Source organism: Mytilus galloprovincialis, chromosome 1 (genome assembly GCF_965363235.1).
Source record: "Mytilus galloprovincialis chromosome 1, xbMytGall1.hap1.1, whole genome shotgun sequence".
In the NCBI taxonomy this organism is placed as follows: Eukaryota; Metazoa; Mollusca; class Bivalvia; order Mytilida; family Mytilidae; genus Mytilus; species Mytilus galloprovincialis.
Window position 1 is genome coordinate 6454872 of NC_134838.1, and position 11879 is coordinate 6466750.

The following is an 11879-nucleotide window of genomic DNA, read 5'->3' on the forward strand; positions in this document are numbered from 1 at the left end:
GTAAAATTAACAGGTGGTTTTCACATATATTTTAAATTTGTAAATCATGAGTTATGTCCCTTATCAGTGCAGAAAATAATCAAGTTTGAGGTTCAGTTACCTACAAAAGAATGTCTAAATTAAGCATATTGATTGTTAGATGGTTTCAGTGGCAATTAGTTAATACAAATGTATATTACATGTGCTTTTACCAAGTAAGATTATCTGGACCCTGTCCCTGTGTGTGTTGTTGTTTTTCAGTAATTTTTTTTCAGAATTTTGGTGGTTGATGCAGTCTGATGTACTGCCTAGTATTTATAGTGATTCTTGTTATACCCTTGACAAATATATTTGGGAAATGTAATATCTCAAAAACATAATACAGGAAGACAGGTCATCATACCAAGACACATTATGTTGATCATACCTTTCCTCCCATTACTAAATATAGTGTACTTGGCAAAGGAGCAGCATCTCTGATTTGACTGGTCTCTTATAGGAGAATCATCCTACCTTTCCTCCCATTACTAAATATAGTGTACTTGGCACAGGAGCAGCATCTCTGATTTGACTGGTGTGTTATGGGAGAATCATCCTACCTTTCCTCCCATTACTAAATATAGTGTACTTGGCAAAGGAGCAGCATCTCTGATTTGACTGGTCTGTTAAAGGAAAGTCATCCTACCTTTCCTCCCATTACTAAATATAGTGTACTTGGCACAGGAGCAGCATCTCTGATTTGACTGATCTGTTATGGGAGAATCATCCTACCTTTCCTCCCATTACTAAATATAGTGTACTTGGCACAGGAGCAGCATCTCTGATTTGACTGGTCTGTTATAGGAGAATCATCATATCTTTCCTCCCATTACTAAATATAGTGTACTTGGCACAGGAGCAGCATCTCTGTTTTGACTGGTCTGTTATAGGAGAGTCATCCTACCTTTCCTCCAATTACTAAATATAGTGTACTTGGCACAGGAGCAGCATCTCTGATTTGACTGGTCTGTTATAGGAGAATCATCCTACCTTTCCTCCCATTATTAAATATAGTGTACTCGGCACAGGAGCAGCATCTCTCATTTGACTGGTCTGTTATAGGAGAGTCATCCTACCTGTTCTCCCATTTCTAAATATAGTGTACTTGGCACAGGAGCAGCATCTCTGATTTGACTGGTCTGTTATAGGAGAATCATCCTACCTTTCCTCCCATTACTAAATATAGTGTACTTGGCACAGGAGCAGCATCTCTGATTTGACTTGTCTGTTATGGGAGAATCATCCTACCTTTCCTCCCATTACTAAATATAGTGTACTTGGCACAGGAGCAGCATCTCTGATTTGACTGGTCTGTTATGGGAGAATCATCCTACCTTTCCTCCCATTACTAAATATAGTGTACTTGGCACAGGAGCAGCATCTCTGATTTGACTGGTCTGTTATAGGAGAGTCATCCTACCTTTCCCCCCATTACTAAATATAGTGTACTTGGCACAGGAGCAGCATCTCTGATTTGACTTGTCTGTTATGGGAGAATCATCATACCTTTCCTCCCATTACTAAATATAGTGTACTTGGCACAGGAGCAGCATCTCTGATTTGACTGGTCTGTTATAGGAGAATCATCCTACCTTTCCTCCCATTACTAAATATAGTGTACTTGGCACAGGAGCAGCATCTCTGATTTGACTGGTCTGTTATAGGAGAATCATCCTACCTTTCCTCCCATTACTAAATATAGTGTACTTGGCACAGGAGCAGCATCTCTGATTTGACTGGTCTGTTATAGGAGAATCATCCTACCTTTCCTCCCATTACTAAATATAGTGTACTTGGCACAGGAGCAGCATCTCTGATTTGACTGGTCTGTTATAGAATCATCCTACCTTTCCTCCCGTTATTAAATATAGTGTACTTGGCACAGGAGCAGCATCTCTCATTTGACTGGTCTGTTATAGGAGAATCATCCTACCTTTCCTCCCGTTACTAAATATAGTGTACTTGGCACAGGAGCAGCATCTCTCATTTGACTGGTCTGTTATAGGAGAATCATCCTATCTTTCCTCCCATTACTAAATATAGTGTACTTGGCACAGGAGCAGCATCTCTGACTTGACTGGTCTGTTATACGAGAGTCATCCTACCTTTCCTCCCATTACTAAATATAGTGTACTTGGCACAGGAGCAGCATCTCTGATTTGACTGGTCTGTTATAGGAGAGTCATCCTACCTTTCCTCCCATTACTAAATATAGTGTACTTGGCACAGGAGCAGCATCTCTGATTTGACTGGTCTGTTATAGGAGAATCATCCTACCTTTCCTCCCATTACTAAATATAGTGTACTTGGCACAGGAGCAGCATCTCTGACTTGACTGGTCTGTTATAGGAGAGTCATCCTACCTTTCCTCCCATTACTAAATATAGTGTACTTGGCACAGGAGCAGCATCTCTGATTTGACTGGTCTGTTATAGGAGAGTCATCCTACCTTTCCTCCCATTACTAAATATAGTGTACTTGGCACAGGAGCAGCATCTCTGATTTGACTGGTCTGTTAAAGGAGTCATCCTACCTTTTCTCCCATTACTAAATATAGTGTACTTGGCACAGGAGCAGCATCTCTGATTTGACTGATCTGTTATGGGAGAATCATCCTACCTTTCCTCCCATTACTAAATATAGTGTACTTGGCACAGGAGCAGCATCTCTGATTTGACTGGTCTGTTATAGGAGAATCATCCTACCTTTCCTCCCATTACTAAATATAGTGTACTTGGCACAGGAGCAGCATCTCTGATTTGACTGGTCTGTTATAGGAGAATCATCCTACCTTTCCTCCCATTACTAAATATAGTGTACTTGGCACAGGAGCAGCATCTCTCATTTGACTGGTCTGTTATAGGAGAGTCATCCTACCTTTCCTCCCATTACTAAATATAGTGTACTTGGCACAGGAGCAGCATCTCTGATTTGACTGGTCTGTTATAGGAGAATCATTCTACCTTTCCTCCCATTACTAAATATAGTGTACTTGGCACAGGAGCAGCATCTCTCATTTGACTCGTCTCTTATAGGAGAGTCATCCTACCTTTCCTCCCATTACTAAATATAGTGTACTTGGCACAGGAGCAGCATCTCTCATTTGACTGGTCTGTTATAGGAGAGTCATCCTACCTTTCCTCCCATTACTAAATATAGTGTACTTGGCACTGGAGCAGCATCTTTGATTTAACTGGTCTGTTATAGGAGAATCATCCTACCTTTTCTCCCATTATTAAATATAGTGTACTTGGCACAGGAGCAGCATCTCTCATTTGACTGGTCTGTTATAGGAGAGTCATCCTACCTTTTCTCCCATTTCTAAATATAGTGTACTTGGCACAGGAGCAGCATCTCTGATTTGACTGGTCTGTTATAGGAGAATCATCCTACCTTTCCTCCCATTACTAAATATAGTGTACTTGGCACAGGAGCAGCATCTCTGATTTGGCTGGTCTGTTATGGGAGAGTCATCCTACCTTTCCTCCCATTACTAAATATAGTGTACTTGGCACAGGAGCAGCATCTCTCATTTGACTGGTCTGTTATAGGAGAGTCATCCTACCTTTCCTCCCGTTACTAAATATAGTGTACTTGGCACAGGAGCAGCATCTCTCATTTGACTGGTCTGTTATAGGAGAGTCATCCTACCTTTCCTCCCATTACTAAATATAGTGTACTCGGCACAGGAGCAGCATCTCTCATTTGACTGGTCTTTTATAGGAGAGTCATCCTAGCTTTCCACCCATTACTAAATATAGTGTACTTGGCACAGGAGCAGCATCTCTGATTTGACTGGTCTGTTATAGAATCATCCTACCTTCCTCCCGTTACTTAATATAGTGTACTTGGCACAGGAGCAGCATCTCTGATTTGACTGGTCTGTTATAGGAGAGTCATCCTACCTTTCCTCCCATTACTAAATATAGTGTACTTGGCACAGGAGCAGCATCTCTCATTTGACTTGTCTGTTATAGGAGAGTCATCCTACCTTTCCTCCCATTACTAAATATAGTGTACTTGGCACAGGAACAGCATCTCTCATTTGACTGGTCTGTTATAGGAGAGTCATCCTACCTTTCCTCCCGTTACTAAATATAGTGTACTTGGCACAGGAGCAGCATCTCTGATTTGACTGGTCTGTTATATGAGAGTCATCCTACCTTTCCTCCCGTTACTAAATATAGTGTACTTGGCACAGGAGCAGCATCTCTGATTTGACTGGTCTGTTATAGGAGAGTCATGCTACCTTTCCTCCCTTTACTAAATATAGTGTACTTGGCACAGCAGCAGCATCTCTCATTTGACTGGTCAGTTATAGGAGAGTCATCCTAGCTTTCCTCCCATTACTAAATATAGTGTACTTGGCACAGGAGCAGCATCTCTGATTTGCTGGTCTGTTATAGGAGAGTCATCGTACCTTTCCTCCCATTACTAAATATAGTGTACTTGGCACAGGAGCAGCATCTCTGATTTGACTGATCTGTTATGGGAGAATCATCCTACCTTTCCTCCCATTACTAAATATAGTGTACTTGGCACAGGAGCAGCATCTCTGATTTGACTGGTCTGTTATAGGAGAATCATCCTACCTTTCCTCCCATTACTAAATATAGTGTACTTGGCACAGGAGCAGCATCTCTGATTTGACTGGTCTGTTATAGGAGAATCATCATACCTTTCCTCCCATTACTAAATATAGTGTACTTGGCACAGGAGCAGCATCTCTGTTTTGACTGGTCTGTTATAGGAGAGTCATCCTACCTTTCCTCCAATTACTAAATATAGTGTACTTGGCACAGGAGCAGCTCATTTGACTGGTCTGTTATAGGAGAATCATCCTACCTTTCCTCCCATTATTAAATATAGTGTACTTGGCACTGGAGCAGCATCTTTGATTTGACTGGTCTGTTATAGGAGAATCATCCTACCTTTTCTCCCATTATTAAATATAGTGTACTCGGCACAGGAGCAGCATCTTTCATTTGACTGGTCTGTTATAGGAGAGTCATCCTACCTTTTCTCCCATTTCTAAATATAGTGTACTTTGCACAGGAGCAGCATCTCTGATTTGACTGGTCTGTTATAGGAGAATCATCCTACCTTTCCTCCCATTACTACATATAGTGTACTTGGCACAGGAGCAGCATCACTGATTTGGCTGGTCTGTTATGGGAGAGTCATCCTACCTTTCCTCCCATTACTAAATATAGTGTACTTGGCACAGGAGCAGCATCTCTCATTTGACTGGTCTGTTATAGGAGAGTCATCCTACCTTTCCTCCCGTTACTAAATATAGTGTACTTGGCACAGGAGCAGCATCTCTCATTTGACTGGTCTGTTATAGGAGAGTCATCCTACCTTTCCTCCCATTACTAAATATAGTGTACTCGCACAGGAGTAGCATCTCTCATTTGACTGGTCTTTTATAGGAGAGCCATCCTAGCTTTCCACCCATTACTAAATATAGTGTACTTGGCACAGGAGCAGCATCTCTCATTTGACTGGTCTGTTATAGAATCATCCTACCTTCCTCCCGTTACTTAATATAGTGTACTTGGCACAGGAGCAGCATCTCTGATTTGACTGGTCTGTTATAGGAGAGTCATCCTACCTTTCCTCCCATTTCTAAATATAGTGTACTTGGCACAGGAGCAGCATCTCTCATTTGACTTGTCTGTTATAGGAGAGTCATCCTACCTTTCCTCCCATTACTAAATATAGTGTACTTGGCACAGGAGCAGCATCTCTCATTTGACTGGTCTGTTATAGGAGAGTCATCCTACCTTTCCTCCCGTTACTAAATATAGTGTACTTGGCACAGGAGCCGCATCTCTGATTTGACTGGTCTGTTATAGGAGAGTCATCCTACCTTTCCTCCCTTTACTAAATATAGTGTACTTGGCACAGGAGCAGCATCTCTCATTTGACTGGTCAGTTATAGGAGAGTCATCCTAGCTTTCCTCCCATTACTAAATATAGTGTACTTGGCACATGAGCAGCATCTCTGATTTGCTGGTCTGTTATAGGAGAGTCATCGTACCTTTCCTCCCATTACTAAATATAGTGTACTTGGCACAGGAGCAGCATCTCTGATTTGACTGATCTGTTATGGGAGAATCATCCTACCTTTCCTCCCATTACTAAATATAGTGTACTTGGCACAGGAGCAGCATCTCTGATTTGACTGGTCTGTTATAGGAGAATCATCCTACCTTTCCTCCCATTACTAAATATAGTGTACTTGGCACAGGAGCAGCATCTCTGATTTGACTGGTCTGTTATAGGAGAATCATCATACCTTTCCTCCCATTACTAAATATAGTGTACTTGGCACAGGAGCAGCATCTCTGTTTTGACTGGTCTGTTATAGGAGAGTCATCCTACCTTTCCTCCAATTACTAAATATAGTGTACTTGGCACAGGAGCAGCTCATTTGACTGGTCTGTTATAGGAGAATCATCCTACCTTTCCTCCCATTATTAAATATAGTGTACTTGGCACTGGAGCAGCATCTTTGATTTGACTGGTCTGTTATAGGAGAATCATCCTACCTTTTCTCCCATTATTAAATATAGTGTACTCGGCACAGGAGCAGCATCTTTCATTTGACTGGTCTGTTATAGGAGAGTCATCCTACCTTTTCTCCCATTTCTAAATATAGTGTACTTTGCACAGGAGCAGCATCTCTGATTTGACTGGTCTGTTATAGGAGAATCATCCTACCTTTCCTCCCATTACTACATATAGTGTACTTGGCACAGGAGCAGCATCACTGATTTGGCTGGTCTGTTATGGGAGAGTCATCCTACCTTTCCTCCCATTACTAAATATAGTGTACTTGGCACAGGAGCAGCATCTCTCATTTGACTGGTCTGTTATAGGAGAGTCATCCTACCTTTCCTCCCGTTACTAAATATAGTGTACTTGGCACAGGAGCAGCATCTCTCATTTGACTGGTCTGTTATAGGAGAGTCATCCTACCTTTCCTCCCATTACTAAATATAGTGTACTCGCACAGGAGTAGCATCTCTCATTTGACTGGTCTTTTATAGGAGAGCCATCCTAGCTTTCCACCCATTACTAAATATAGTGTACTTGGCACAGGAGCAGCATCTCTCATTTGACTGGTCTGTTATAGAATCATCCTACCTTCCTCCCGTTACTTAATATAGTGTACTTGGCACAGGAGCAGCATCTCTGATTTGACTGGTCTGTTATAGGAGAGTCATCCTACCTTTCCTCCCATTTCTAAATATAGTGTACTTGGCACAGGAGCAGCATCTCTCATTTGACTTGTCTGTTATAGGAGAGTCATCCTACCTTTCCTCCCATTACTAAATATAGTGTACTTGGCACAGGAGCAGCATCTCTCATTTGACTGGTCTGTTATAGGAGAGTCATCCTACCTTTCCTCCCGTTACTAAATATAGTGTACTTGGCACAGGAGCCGCATCTCTGATTTGACTGGTCTGTTATAGGAGAGTCATCCTACCTTTCCTCCCGTTACTAAATATAGTGTACTTGGCACAGGAGCAGCATTCTGATTTGACTGGTCTGTTATAGGAGAGTCATGCTACCTTTCCTCCCTTTACTAAATATAGTGTACTTGGCACAGGAGCAGCATTCTGATTTGACTGGTCTGTTATAGGAGAGTCATGCTACCTTTCCTCCCTTTACTAAATATAGTGTACTTGGCACAGGAGCAGCATCTCTGATTTGACTGGTCAGTTATAGGAGAGTCATCCTAGCTTTCCTCCCATTACTAAATATAGTGTACTTGGCACAGGAGCAGCATCTCTGATTTGCTGGTCTTTTATAGGAGAGTCATCGTACCTTTCCTCCCATTACTAAATATAGTGTACTTGGCAAAGGAGCAGCATCTCTGATTTGACTGGTCTGTTATAGGAGAATCATCCTACCTTTCCTCCCATTACTAAATATAGTGTACTTGGCACAGGAGCAGCATCTCTGATTTGACTGGTGTGTTATGGGAGAATCATCCTACCTTTCCTCCCATTACTAAATATAGTGTACTTGGCAAAGGAGCAGCATCTCTGATTTGACTGGTCTGTTAAAGGAAAGTCATCCTACCTTTCCTCCCATTACTAAATATAGTGTACTTGGCACAGGAGCAGCATCTCTGATTTGACTGGTCTGTTATAGGAGAATCATCCTACCTTTCCTCCCATTACTAAATATAGTGTACTTGGCACAGGAGCAGCATCTCTGATTTGACTGGTCTGTTATAGGAGAATCATCATACCTTTCCTCCCATTACTAAATATAGTGTACTTGGCACAGGAGCAGCATCTCTGTTTTGACTGGTCTGTTATAGATAAAGGCAACAGTAGTATACCGCTGTTCAAAACTCATAAATCCATGGACAAAAAACAAAATCGGGGTAACAAACCAAAACCGAGCGAAACGCATTAAATATAAGAGGAAAACAACGACACAACACCGAAACGCAACACACACAGAAACAGACCAATCATCAGACAAAACACCACGAGAATAACAAATGTAACATGAAAACCAAATACATGAATTTGGGATAGACAAGTACCGTGCCACGTCTTATCTCAATATATATAGGAGAGTCATCCTACCTTTCCTCCAATTACTAAATATAGTGTACTTGGCACAGGAGCAGCATCTCTCATTTGACTGGTCTGTTATAGGAGAATCATCCTACCTTTCCTCCCATTACTAAATATAGTGTACTTGGCACAGGAGCAGCATCTCTCATTTGACTGGTCTGTTATAGGAGAGTCATCCTACCTTTCCTCCCATTACTAAATATAGTGTACTTGGCACAGGAGCAGCATCTCTGATTTGACTGGTCTGTTATAGGAGAATCATCCTACTTTTCTTCCCATTACTAAATATAGTGTACTTGGCACTGGAGCAGCATCTCTGAATTGACTGGTCTGTTATAGGAGAGTCATTCTACCTTTCCTCCCATTACTAAATATAGTGTACTTGGCACAGGAGCAGCATCTCTGATTTGACTGGTCTGTTATAGGAGAATCATCCTACCTTTCCTCCCATTATTAAATATAGTGTACTCGGCACAGGAGCAGCATCTCTGATTTGACTTGTCTGTTATAGGAGAGTCATCCTACCTGTTCTCCCATTTCTAAATATAGTGTACTTGGCACAGGAGCAGCATCTCTGATTTGACTGGTCTGTTATAGGAGAATCATCCTACCTTTCCTCCCATTACTAAATATAGTGTACTTGGCACAGGAGCAGCATCTCTGATTTGACTTGTCTGTTATGGGAGAATCATCCTACCTTTCCTCCCATTACTAAATATAGTGTACTTGGCACAGGAGCAGCATCTCTGATTTGACTGGTCTGTTATGGGAGAATCATCCTACCTTTCCTCCCATTACTAAATATAGTGTACTTGGCACAGGAGCAGCATCTCTGATTTGACTGGTCTGTTATAGGAGAGTCATCCTACCTTTCCCCCATTACTAAATATAGTGTACTTGGCACAGGAGTAGCATCTCTGATTTGACTTGTCTGTTATGGGAGAATCATCATACCTTTCCTCCCATTACAAAATATAGTGTACTTGGCACAGGAGCAGCATCTCTGATTTGACTGGTCTGTTATAGAATCATCCTACCTTTCCTCCCATTACTAAATATAGTGTACTTGGCACAGGAGCAGCATCTCTGATTTGACTGGTCTGTTATAGGAGAATCATCCTACCTTTCCTCCCATTACTAAATATAGTGTACTTGGCACAGGAGCAGCATCTCTGATTTGACTGGTCTGTTATAGGAGAATCATCCTACCTTTCCTCCCATTACTAAATATAGTGTACTTGGCACAGGAGCAGCATCTCTGATTTGACTGGTCTGTTATAGGAGAATCATCCTACCTTTCCTCCCGTTACTTAATATAGTGTACTTGGCACAGGAGCAGCATCTCTGATTTGGCTGGTCTGTTATGGGAGAGTCATCCTACCTTTTCTCCCATTTCTAAATATAGTGTACTTGGCAAAGGAGCAGCATCTCTGATTTGACTGGTCTGTTAAAGGATAGTCATCCTACCTTTCCTCCCATTACTAAATATAGTGTACTTGGCACAGGAACATCATCTCTGATTTCTGGTCTGTTATAGGAGAGTCATCCTAGCTTTCCACCCATTACTAAATATAGTGTACTTGGCACAGGAGCAGAATCTCTGATTTGACTGGTCTGTTATAGGAGAGTTGTCTCATTGACAATCATACCATGATATTCTTTTTAAAATATAACATATATGACAAGATACAAATATCATTAGACATAAATCATAGATGTGATCTTAATAATAGGAAAACAGATAAATCTTCAGGTAAGTTAATTATAAAAATAAGAAGATTTGGTATGATTGCTAATGAGACAACTCTACACAAGTGACCAAATGACTCAGAAAATTAAAACTTATAGGTCACTGTATGGCCTTCAACAATAAGTAAAACCCATACTGCATTATCAGCTATAAAAAGGCCAAGAAATGACCAATAAAACAATTAAACAAGACAAGAATGCACACACTGAAATGTCTCACCTTCTTTACTAATTCTTGATTATATGTTGATAGTCCTAAATATACAGTTTTACTACAAGGAACACATAAACTTGAAATGATCCAAGAAAACGATGGCAAGGTCAGATAAACCAAATGAGAAATACATGTACAACTTACAATCATTCAATAAAGTTTTCAAGAAACCGTCATAACCAGAAAAACAACATTGACAAATGAACCTTGAAAATGAGGTCAAGGTTTGATGAACCATGCCAGACAGACATGTACAACTAACAATCCATCTAAGAATTAAATAGTTGACCTATATTATAGTTTCTAAGAAACAGTCTTAACCAAGGAAACTTAACATTGACCAATGAACCATGCCAGAATGACATGTACTGTCAATCTATACATTTAATTATATTTGACTTATTGCTTATAGTATCTAAGAAACAAACTCAACAATGAAAACTGAACATTGACTAATGAACCATGAAAATGAGGTAAAGGTCAGATGATACCTGCCAGACAGACGTATTCACCTCAGTTGCAGAACGGGATCTAGAAATTTTCATAAGTGGGGGCCCACTGGCTGCTTAAGAGGGTGATTGCTACTGTCACACTTCAGTGATTCACTATATAACCAACCAAAATCGGGGAAAACTAAATACTGGTAAATAACATGCATTTTGTTATGAATGCTTGTGCTAAATTGTTATTCAAAATGCCCGGGAAAATATGTGGGCTATACCTAGGCAAGCACTTTAAACATAACATGGCAAACCATTCTGTCACACCAGTACCATCAGAGCAAATATTTTCATCTGCAAGACAAATTTACAAAGTTGCAAAACTGACTATTCCAAACAATAGTTGACAAGAAAATGATCCAAACAAAATAATTTGTTGCATCCTCTTGTTACCCTCAATGAAAAATTCAACCTCTAATTCTCACTCTTTTTTGTAAACAGTACGTGCTGGTTGTGACCAATAGAAATAGAAATGGGACCCATAACAGATGAGGAGATCAAAGCAGCCATTAAAAAACTTAAAAACAACAAAGCTCCTGGGGTAGATGGCATACCAGCAGAAGTACTAAAATCAGACATAAATCTCAACGTGAACATCCTACGTGATTTGCTGAATGAAATATGGGATAAGAAATACTACCTACTCAGTGGAAAGATGGTATCATCATAAAACTACCAAAGAAAGGTAACCTTACAGATTGTAACAACTGGCGTGGAATTACTTTACTATCAGTGCCTGGTAAGATACTTTGTAGAATAATTTTAGAACGAATCAAAGACAAAATCGATTCCATT